General features: G+C 36.2%; 1 long non-coding RNA gene and 1 pseudogene across 2 annotated transcripts in view; one reads left to right on the top strand and one right to left on the bottom strand.

Moving 5' to 3' along the window:
- Window positions 1-12192, top strand: part of LOC141577953 (uncharacterized) — a 370166-nt gene that overhangs the window by 341986 nt on the left and 15988 nt on the right. The gene's annotated exons all lie outside the window — the stretch shown is intronic.
- Window positions 10769-10867, bottom strand: LOC123614798 (U6 spliceosomal RNA; annotated as a pseudogene).

The following is a 12192-nucleotide window of genomic DNA, read 5'->3' as shown; positions in this document are numbered from 1 at the left end:
TTTATTTTTTAATTGAAGTATAGTTGATTTGCAATATTGTGTTAGTTTTAGGTGTACAGTAAAGTGATTCAGTTATATATATATTTCAGATTATTTTCCATTATAGGTTATTATAAGATATTAAATATTGTCCCCGTGTTATACAGTAAGTCCTTGTTGCTTATCTATTTTTATATATAGTAGCATATGTCTGTTAATCCCATACTCCTAATTTAGCCCTTCCCATCCTCCCTTTCCCCTTTGGTAACCATAAGTTTGTTTTCTGTCTGTGAGTCTGTTTCTGTTTTGAAAATTAGTTTATTTGTATTGTTTTTTAGATTCCACAAAAAAGTGATACCATATGTTTGTCTTTGTCTGACTTAACTTCACTTAGTATTATATTCTCCAGGTGCATCCATGTTGCTGCAAAGGGCAATATTTCATTCTTTTCTATGGCTGAATAATATTCAAAGGTTTCAGTTTTAGATACCGTAGTGCAATGTACTCTAAAGTATTGGTGAGAGGGTGGAATCATGACTCTCTCAACTCTTTCTTGCCCTGCGATTTGTCTTAGAACTTTCATAGGCTGTCATTGGTGTAACAGTTGAAAACAAACAGCACGTCTGTATCAAACTCTATTCTCTAGAAGGAGAAGCATAGGAGACTAAGGACTGTTCTCCTTAATGGAGACTCTGTGACCAGGATGAGAGCCTTATATGTTCTCTTTACCATAACAGGACAAATAGACTTAGAGTTTCTGATCTCACATTAAAAAAAAAAATTTATATTTCCTCTAAGAACAACATTCTCTCTGTGCATGAGTGCTATCTCACATTTATTTTACTGGCAATGCATACAACTTCTGATGGGAACATTTATTTCTAGAATTAGTCTGACCAAATTATAAATGCCTCCAATGGAACAGCTTGTACTAATAAATAGATTTCCCTCTCACTTCAAAACCTACTGCTACAAGGTTTTTAAAGAGCATTTATCAGAAACCCCTAGACAATCCTCCAACTTCAATTGAACCAATTAATTTTATGCAATGATAAATCTGAAGGAAGTCTCTTGACTGCCTCTCTGACACTTTATATCCTGTGATATTTTATTTTTAGCAATAAGTGATTGAGAGCAATAGACATGACTGTTTTTTAAAATGGTATGTGGGACTCCAACCTACATTTTTGTTAGCAGTACTCTTCTGTCTAACACCCACTCACACTTTGAAGTCTTACCTCACTGTGTCATAACAATGATATGTCATTCTTCATTTTAAAAAATCTGAGTAAGAAATCAGGTTATCTGGAGAAAAGGATTAAAAATACATATTACATAGTAGAGTTTTTGAATATTTTTATTAGCACACCTTAGCCATAAGCATTTTATTTGATTGGGCAGACAGACTTTAAAACTTGAGACAAAATGTAGATTTTTTTTCACATTGACATTGACCCTCAAAGAACATAAGACAGTTTATTTTCAAGAATTTTTTAAATTAAAAAAATGTATTTGTCAAATAAATATTATATATCTGGTTCTGATGGGTGTCAGACGATGTAAAGTGTACTCATCTCCCTTAGATCTCTGCTGTTTGAGAATGGAATGCCTGCTGTTATTTTTCTTATTGGATTAGTAAGCAATTGTTAGTCAGCAACTCTTCCGTTTTGCTTTCAGCTCTTCAGGACTTACTTTATAAAAGCTATGGAACATTTAAAACCAAAACTTTGATGGGGAAGCAGGATACTTTCTAAATATTCAGCCCTATAAAAATGTACAATACACAGTTACGGTCATCTGTGTGCATAACCACCTACGTTTATTGCTTTTGCTCTGTTTCCACAGAAGAGATGTCTGTCCATCAGTATCAAACTAACTCCTCCACTGTAGATCTGAATCACATTTCTTCCCACTAAAACTATCCCCAGCACATTTTTTCTCCTGTCTTTAATTGTTTCTCCTTATTAATATTTTCACCAACTCTCTTCAACATGTTCAAATTTCTCCTCAACTGAAGCCAAAAAAAGCGATTGATTCATTTTCTCTTTCCAGTCCACCCAATTTTCTCCTCTATTTTACAGCCAAGATTCTTGAAAGAGTACATTACACACTCTTTTCAACACCGCATGTATCATGTCCTGTTTCTTAAAACGTATTGCTTTTTATTGTATTTTTTTCCAGCTTTATTGAGATATAGTTAACATAAAACATGGTGCAAGTTTAAAGTGTACATGGCAATGACTTGATACACTTTTATATTGAGAAATGATCAACAGAATAGGGTAAGTTAACATCTCCATTACCTCATATAGTTACTGGTTCTTTTTTTTATGGTGAGAATACTTAAGATCTATCCTTAGCAACTTTCAAGTATGTCATACAGTAATATTAACTATAATCACTAGGCTGTAGAAGATCCTCAGAACTTATTTGTCTTATGGCTGGAAGTTTGTACCCTTTGACTGACATCTTCCTGTCCCCCCACCCCCCACTATTCCACTCTGTTTCTAGGAGTTCAGCTTTTTTCGATTCCACATGCAAGTAATAGCATACAGTATTTTTCTTTCTCTGTCTGATTTAGTTCACTTAGCATAATGCCTTCAAGGTCTATCATGCCACAAATGGCAGGATTTCCTTCTTTCTCGTGGCTGAATAATAATCTATTTTATGTATATATATACATATACATTATATATATATAACACACACATACATATATATATATATGTATAATATATATATAAAACAATTTCTTCATTCATCCATTGATGAATCCTTAAGTTGTTTTGGTATCTTGGCTATTGTGAATAATGTTTCAATGAACATGGGAGTACAGAGAGCAATTTGAGATCCTGATTTCATTTCCAATGGATATTTACCCAGAAGTGATATTGCTGGGTCATAAGGTAGTTCTATTTTTAATCTTTAAAGGAAACTTCATACTGTTTTCCATAGCGGTGACACCAATTTACATTCCCACCAAAAGTGTACAAGGGTTTCCTTTTCTCTACATCCTCAGCAACACTTGTTATCTCTTCTTTTTGATGAGGTATGAGGTGATCTCTCATTGTAGTTTTAATTTGGTATTCAATTCTGGGTTGACAATCTTTATATCTTTAAATACTGTTAAGATGTCACTCCATTGTCCTCTGGTTTGCTGTATTCTTATTTTTGTATTTCCCTGATGATTAGTGATGTTCAGCATCTTTTCATGTACCTGTTGACCATTTGTATATCTTCTTTGGAAAAATGTCTATTTAATTCCTCTGCCTGTTTTGTAATTGGATTGTTGTTGGTTTGTGTATTTTTTGTTTTTGTTTTGCTATTTAGTTGTATGAATATCTTATATACTTTGGATATTAACCTTTTATCAGATGTATGGTTTGTAAATATTTTCTCCCATTCCTTAGGTTGCCTTTCTATTTTGCTGATTGTTTCTTTTGCTGTGCAAAGATTTTTAGTTTGATGTAGTCCCGCTTTATCTTTGCTTTTGTGGCTCGTGATTTTGGTGTCATATCAAAAAGACTGTTGCCAAGATGCTGAGAAACATTTTCCCTGTGTTTCCTTCTAGAAGTTTTATGTTTTCAGGTCTTATGTTTAAGTCTTTAATGTATTTTGAATTAATGTTTGTAAATGGTTTAAGATAGGGGTCCAATTTCATTATTCTACCTGTGAATATCCAGTTTGCTGTTGAGCATTTATTGAAGAGACTAGTTTTTTCTTGGGTTCACTACAAAATATTATCTTCAACTGTCTTCTAAAGTTAATAAAATAAGAAAAATATTTTATATCTATACTCATTTTTACCATTTTTAGTACTCCTCTTTACTTTGTATAAATCCAGTTTTTTATAGTACCAAACCTTCTGCCTGAAGAACTCCCTTTAATGCTGTTTCTGCCACAGGTCTTCTGGCAAAGAATTCTCTCTGCAGTTGTTGGCATGAAAGGAAAAAAACTTGTTTTATCTTTACTTTTGAAAAGTATTTTTATTAGGTATTCAATTCTGGGCTGACAATCTCTATATCTTTAAATACTTTTAAGATGTCGCTCCATTGTCATCTGGTTTGCTGTATTCTTATTTTTGTTTCTTTGCATGTGATGTTTCTCTTTCCACTGTTTGCCTTCGAGATACTATTTTTCTTTTTCTTTCTTTTTAAGCAGTTTTACTATAGTATGGTGCGTGTGTGTGTGTCCTCTGATTCTTAGATCTGTGTTTTGTTTTCTTCCTTTAATTTTGAAAAATTCTCAACCATTACCTCTTTAAATTTGTCTTCTACCCGATTCTGTCTCTCTTCTCCTTTTGGGAGAAGATGCACATGATACATGCATGTTAGGCTGGCTGATGTTGTCCTGTGGCTCTTAGATGCCCTGTTCTCTTTCTCTTTTTTTTTCTGTCCTTCCTTCCTTTCTCCCTCTATTTGTTTCTTTCTCTCTCTCTTTCTTTTCTTTCTTTTATTTTTTCTTTCTTTCTGTTTCTTTCTTTCTCTCTTTCTTTTTTTTCTCTCTCTCTTTCTCTCTCTCTTTCTTTCCTTCTTTCTTTCTTTCTTTCTTTCTTTTCTTTCTTTTTTCCTGCTCTCATTCATTTCACTTTCCTTTCATTTTGAATCATTTTTATTTACCTATATTCTCATTCATTGGTTATTTTCCAGTAGCATCTGATCTGATAAGTTCTTTGAAGAAAATCTTCATCTTTGATGGTTTTCTTTTTTACTCACATGTACTTGACTTTTTGGAAAATTGTTTCTTTCTCTCTGCTGTAATTTTTATCTGTTCCTGTTTGTGATCTACCTTTCTACTACATACTTTAAAACATTAATCGTGGCTATTCTAAAGACCCATCTGACTAAATATCTGAGTCATTTCTCTGGTTTTATTAATTGCTTTAACTGTTGAAAATGGATTTTTTCTTGCTTCAGTGTGTCTTATAGTTCTTGACTGAATGATTAACATTGTGACAAAGAGCTATAGAATCTGAGGTAAACAGCATTTATGCCAGTAAATAGTAACGCCCCCCTCCCCTGCCCCTCTTTACCTGCCTCTTCTTCAGTAAAGCTCTTGGTGAGGGGAGTGGATTTTGATAGTTGAGCTGGGCTGATTCCTGGTATAGCACAGGATTCAGATCTTCCAGTTTTTTGCTTCCGTTAGCTTGTGCTTGGTGTGGTACCTGGGAAGTTGGAAGATCTTTCTCAATGTTCAAACTCTATTCTCAGGTTTTGGTAGTCCCTGCAGAGCTGTGCCACAGAGGGGGTTTCTATCCTGGCTCTTGTCCAGTGGTACATGGTTTGTGCTTTTAATGCAGTGCTAGATTTGCCATGGGAGTAAGGCATTTTTGTTTTCCTGGTCAGTTTTAGGCAGAATTTGTGTGCCTGGGCCTCCGGGATTGAGTTTTTCCTCCAACCCTGCTCCTCTTTTGGGTGGTCTGAGGCACAGGTTTTCTGCTTTTCTTGCAGTAATAGCAGATCTCTTTTTCTGTGCAGAGTGTAGGATGCTAGGTTCACAGAGAAGGAGTTTTGCTTCTATTTCTACTCAGCAAAATGGATTTCAGGCTGGGCCCTCAGGCTGATCGGCTTCCTCACCCCTCTCCCAGAGGCAGACAGGTGTTACTTCTACCTCAGAAGCAGTGCATCTTTCCCCATGCCCTGGGAGCAAGGGCGTTTGTTTCCCCTCCCTAGCAGCTTGAGGCTTTTGTTTTATAGGAAAGAAGACTTCAGGGAAATGGGGACAGCCTTAGCCTGGTCATTAGCTGCTGCTCCTCACTCCCTTTCCGCCTGCTCCGCTGAGCGGGGCTCTACCTTGTCACGTGCCCTGCCTCCATTTTGTCAGGAAGCACCTGATGGAGGCCTGTGGAGAGAGAGTGTGAGTGAGTGCGAACTCCCTCTGTGGCTGGTTCTACCCGCTATTCTAAACTGAAACGTGGGGTCACATTTGGAATTAAGAGTTTGTAAAACTTCAGCTGATTTTTTTTTATCCACTTGTTTGTTGTATGACTCATACTCTGCCCAAGGGGAGTAAGCTTGTATGTCCTGGCTCTTTTCGGATGAGGCTTGTCCTTGTTTGGAGTTCAGTTTACTTGATTGTCTTGTGACTTCAGCTCTCTGGCGGGCTTATGAAAAATGATTATTTGTATATTATATGGCTTTTCTTAAGGTTAGGGGTGGAACACTGTTTTTCATCTTTCAACATCTTCAAGGAAAAGTAAGCTTTCAGCTAATGCCAGTACAATGAGAGGTGTACAACTAACTTTTTTTCTATTGAAGTATAGTCAGGTTACAATGTGTCAGTTTGCGATGCACAGCGTAATGTTTCAGTCATACATATACATACATATATTTGTTTTCATATTCTTTTTCATTATAGGTTACTGCATAACATAACAGACTTTTAAAACGATGTTTTCACTACTTCCCTAGCCTCCTCCTCAAGCTTGTACTCCTCCTTTATTTAATGTTTTAGCAGAAGCTATGGAGCAACTGGCTAGTGGTCACTGGAGGAAGCCTCTGTGCCCTTGCACGGGCTGTGGGGTAGGAAAGACGTGAAGTTTGCAGTTCCTTAAATCTATTTTATTAAAAATGTAAAGATTTAGTGTTTTCTTTCTCCTTTGACCAATATGGTAGATAGCCAGAGTATCAGTCAAATGATAAATTAGGCAAGTGCAAAAAGGGAACAGATGGAAGAAAGCGCAGGAAAGATAGATGCTGACTCGGACTCACTTAGAAGAACTTGGGAAATGAAATTTCATCAGGTTAGGCAACTCTCTCTCTGTCACCTTGGCAAATGTGAGGGAAAGGGGTGGTTTGGTAGAATATGTCTCCAACCACAAAATATAACAGCTTTGAAGATTAAGATATCTGATACCCAGCTCCACAAATGTGGTGATAAATATAAGTGACATTTAGCCCTCTTAATAACATAAATAACACTCACAAATATGAAGCCAGATTTTCTGAAGAAAAATGTAAGCTTTGGGCTTTACACGGATTTGTTAACTCTTTGTAACTAGACACGGAGGGCACTTGACTCTCCAAGCAGTATGTTAGTAGTTTGAATCGCGTGTCTGCCAAACCAGCTTGAATTAGGTGCCTGGTTGTGGATTTCCCTGCTAAATCATTTGGCATCTCCGCCACAATTTCTAAATATTGTAATGAGAGGTTCAAGTAAACATTCAGCTCAGCCTGAAAGCAAAGATCTTGAAGTGCAGCAGGAAGGCTGAGGGGCTACGTAGAGGGAAAAAGAGGGCAGTCCTACTTCTTTTCTAAGAAGATTTTATACATCAGAACTTCAGGTTACTTTTCGCACTGGCTGGGAAAGCCTTCAGCTTCTTCTTGGGTAGCCAGACTCTGTCACTGCCCCTTCAGGTGACTGCCTACTTACAACCCCTTCCGTGTGGAATGCTGGAACTTTGTCATCACCACAATTTCTATCTTCTCAATTAAGATTTGCTTCTGTTATAGCAAAACAACTTCTGTAAAAGAACCATCAATCCAAGAATATAGGTGTGAGCAAATTCTTCTTGGCAAAGTCATTTTTAATCATCAAAATGTTCCAGAGGAGTGATTCCTTTTCTAGGAATGTTCTGAATATAGGCTCATATGAAGAGTTCTGTGTCTTTAAAGTGGAAGGGATTTATTGATCATTTAGTCTGTCCATTGCTGAGTATCCTTAGGAATGCTCACTCAAGCTTTATTTTGATGTGTTTTGCTATAAACTGACTTAAACCAATCTGGATATACACACATTGAGGCTTCTTTGCATGGGAATCAATAGCCATAATACTTGTAAGTAGAAGAGCATTAGACACCACTCTTGTACCATCTTTCTAAGTAACAGAAGCAAGCTTTCTAAGTAATTAAAAGTGGAATTCTTCTACAAACACAGTCATGTATTAGCCAGCACACACAAAACAGCCCTGTAAACTCTGCCACATCTCAGCTTTATGTTCTCCTTTACAGTGCTAAGACCGCACCTAGGATGAAAGATTCACGCCAGGCAAGTGCAGTGTTGCAGCAGCAGGACTCAGCGGGCTGCCCAGTCAGGCTCGGGCAACTAGTGTTTAGACAGAGGCCTCTGTAGGAAACAGACGTGGGGCGCCTTTCTTAAAGGTAAATGTTTGGTTAGGTTTTAAAACTATAGTCTTGTGACAGAGTAAGTATTTCTAAAGTATTTTAGTATCTATTTTGAAAATCACTAATTTCAACAATGAAATCTTTCTAAACTTATTTGCTAACCCATAAAGTCTATGGTGTTGACCATCCAATACAGACGCCCAGAGCACTTGTAGTAGCCGCTTCTGGTCTGCGTCTCTTTGATTACGTCTTCACTTATCCTCATGTCAGATTATTCATCCCTCTGTTTCAGTAAATGTCTGTCAATGAAAATAGTAAAAGTGCATAAAAGGAAGGTTAATGGATGTCAGTCTGGGCAAAGGGAGATTGAGGTCCGTTGTTCAGAGTGGGATTTTACTGGTTTTTGTGAGCAAACTGTACTTTTATGTTTTTCCTAGTACATGAGAAAGTCTTCGATTTTTGTAACCTCTGAACAATCTATAGAAATTAATATACGAGAATACCCTATATAGGCAGGAAAAAGTGGTAATTCTCCAGCCTAAAATTCCATTTGCAAGGAGAAGAGCATAAAGTATTATTCATTGTATAATTGTCTTCTACAGACCAACCTCCGTGAATCAACCTCAAAAAAACAAAAAACAAACAAACAAACGAAATGACCAAAACCAAAAAAATAAAACAAAAACAACCAAATCAGACCTGGAACTGTTTTGGCACTTTATTTTAAAGAAAGAGACCTATTAAAGACTTGGTCAAAAGAGCCACCTTAAATTTTTTTTCCTCCATAAAAATTCAAATCAATTTCCTGTGTATGTATCTGCAAGGACATACAAAAGTTGAAAAAAAAATAAGAAAACACTCAAAGAAAGATTTAATTGTGTTCATTACACTAAACTTACATAAGTCAGGATGTGGCTCAGCTTATTTTGAAACAATTTTTAGCACTAAAAGTTAAAACAAAAAGAAGCCTCTAGTTAACCTTCAATTAACCACAGCTGCCTGGCACTTTCTTATTAATCAAGATTTTACTCCTTTTTGCATTATTTTTATGACATTCAATTTTATTTGGTTTCTTCAGTGTATTTCTCAGAAGTGAAATTGCTCTACTTTATAGGTGAGAATCAAATCAAAACGTGAAAGGCTTCCTGTGTGACCTTCATAAAGTCATTTCCCTGAGGTTCTTTTCTTATTTTTAAAATGACAGTTATGAGGTCCCCTCCACTGTGCTGGAAGAGTGGAATAAAATTGTGCAGAGAAGCAGGATAGTGTTGAAAGGACTAAAGTTTTGGGGGCCAGATAGGCATGGTTCCCACCAAGTAGGAGCTGTCTGACATTAGGCAAGGTGTCAACCTCTCTGAGCCTCTGTTTCTTCATCAATAAAATAAAATAGGAATAAAATAAAAATATGAATCCTAATTGGAATATTGCCATGTTAGATGAATTAATGCTTGTACAGGAGTTGGTATACGAAAGAGAAAAAGATAGCTGCTATGGGTCTGAATGTTTGTGTCTCCCCTAAACTCATATGTTAAATCCTAATGACCAGTATAATAGTGTTTGGAGGGGATGCCTTTGGGAGGTGATTAAGTCATGAGGGCAGAACCTTCATAAATGATATTAATGCCCTTATTAAAAAAACCCACAAAAACCCCTAGAATGATCCCTCACCCCTACTGCCATGTGAGATTACAGAAGAAGATTCAGTCTAGGAAGAAGGTTCTCACCAGACATCAAATCTGCTGGTGCCACGACCTTGCATTTTCCAGCCTCCAGAACTGTGAGAAGTGAAGGTCTTTTGTTTAAAAGGCCCCTTGTCTCTGGTATTTTGTTATAGCAGCCCAAATGGACCAAGGTGGTGCTTGAGAGGAGACTTGACTACATGCGGAGGAGAACTAGCACTGGACCTGTGTGCTTTAATATTACTTTTTTGTCTCCTCTGGAAGTTTCTCTCTCTGTACTCAATGTCCGTATCTGTAATCATGTACTCTAAAACTATTTTCCCACGTGAAAAATTATTAACCTTAAAAAAAGATTCCTGATCAAGGGTAAAGTTAAGATCTGAGGGACTTCACCCCATACTTTTTGTTTCTTTCAGAGAAATGGCAAAAGAATACGGGTGTTGGGAGAGAAAGTTGTACTTAACGTTCTAAAGCAGTGATTTCCAAACCTCTTTGCATCAAATTCAGCAGGGTAGCTCTTGAAAATTTCCAGATTCAGGGTCTCCACTTTGGACTCAATAAATCTGAAGAATATATCAATGAAATTTGTGTTTTCCAATAATATTTTTTGTAATTGTGGTAAAATACACATACATAAAATTTACCATTTTAACCATTTCTCAGTGTAAATTTCAGTGGCATTAAGTACATTCATGTTTCGCATAGCCTTTAGCATCATCCATCTCCAGAACTCTTTGCACCTTGCAAAACTGAAATTCTAGGTCCTGTGAAATAACAACCCTTCATTCCTCCTTCCTCTGGCAACAATCATTCCTTTTTCTGTCTATGAATTTGATGAGTTATTTTATACAGGTGTAATCATAAAATATTTGTTCCTTTGTGACTGGCTTACTTCACTTAGCATAATGTTTCCCAGATTCAGTCATGTTGTAGCCTGTGTCAGCATTTCCTTCCTGTTAAAGGCTGAATAATATCCCATTGTTTGTATATATCACATTTTGCTTATCCATTCATCCATGATTGAACACTTCCCCAAGAGATTTTTCTTTAAATGTGGAATTATTTACAATGCATGTGTCATCCTTGTGCAGGTGTCGTGCAAATCTGTGATTGTTCCAATGTTAGTATGTGGTTGCCAAACCGAGCACTCCAAGTCTTTTGGAAGGAACTGACGATGCAGTTTCTCCAGCTGCACATTGGTGGAACATTAAATCAATTTAATTGAGTGACCAGTATTTTATAAAGACATAGAATAGAAAAAAATAGAACAAATAAAAATTGTAATAATAAGTAAATATATTATATTATTTCAAAAATTTTGTTTCTGTATCTGTGTGTGTCTCTGGCAGGGGAGGGTGGTATGTGTGCTATGTGAGGACATAAAATGTATTTCTTGTAGTTGCTCTCAATCAAAACAGTGCTAAAGCCACAGAATATAGACTAAAGAACCAGAATATAGACTATGATTGGATGATAAGTAAATTAACGCAAAGTTCTAAGCTTGAAATATGCTGTAGGATTACAATAGTCATGATTTTACTTTGAATATATTCAAAATAAGAGAATGTGAAAAGAAAAAAAAGTGGAGAGCTGCCTTCAGTGAATTGATTTGGACTCCACAGCTCATCATGGAGGTCTGAAGGTTGCTTATTAATGAGTCATTTTCATAGCCCTGTATCAGGAGTTACATATGAATTTGGCTTCTCTCTGATACACTAAGCTCTTATAGACTCCAGAAGTAGATGAAGAATTGCTAACGGCAGTAATGAAGAGGTGCGAATGCCACCAGCAATTCAGGATTCCGTTCCAGCTCAGGAAACATACCACCAAAGTCAAAATTAATTTTCCCCCCTTTGGCATTTTTCTCAACCATATGTGGTTTTTAAATTATTGTGGTGACTTCTCTCACTTTATTGAAAATATACAGGATGTATTTATCTAAGATAAATATGATTTTACTTGGTGTGTTTTCTGAAATAATAACACACAATATGCATCAGAAAATAAGGCAATTATATAATAATATAACTGTTTGTGAATTGTATTTGGTTCTGCCAGAATTTATGAAAGATATATGTTTAACAGATGTAAATGTTTATATTAGATCATATGGAACATAATCGTTCATCTGTCTTTTAAAGAAGTATGGAAATCTTGTTCATCACCAGGAGAGTCATCTCTGCACTGCTTCAGATGTTCAATGTATGAGTTGCACCTCAAAACTTCTGTGAGTTGACACTGACATTAATACAGGCAAACATAGTATTCCCGAGTAACCAAAGTTCATGCATTGTTTTAATTCACAGGGAAGATGGGGGGGAGGGGCAGACGAATAATGGAAAGAGATAGGTAGATATATAGATGTTAATATAGCAAAATGGTACAGCTTACCTATGGAATTAAAATTCTAAAAAATATAGTAGAGACAGGCTTTTGACACATAAGAATTATATACAAAACTATAAAACTTA

Source organism: Camelus bactrianus, chromosome 1 (genome assembly GCF_048773025.1).
Source record: "Camelus bactrianus isolate YW-2024 breed Bactrian camel chromosome 1, ASM4877302v1, whole genome shotgun sequence".
Taxonomy (NCBI): Eukaryota; Metazoa; Chordata; class Mammalia; order Artiodactyla; family Camelidae; genus Camelus; species Camelus bactrianus.
Note: the sequence above shows the minus strand (reverse complement) of the source record. Positions and strands in the feature narration are given on the sequence as shown.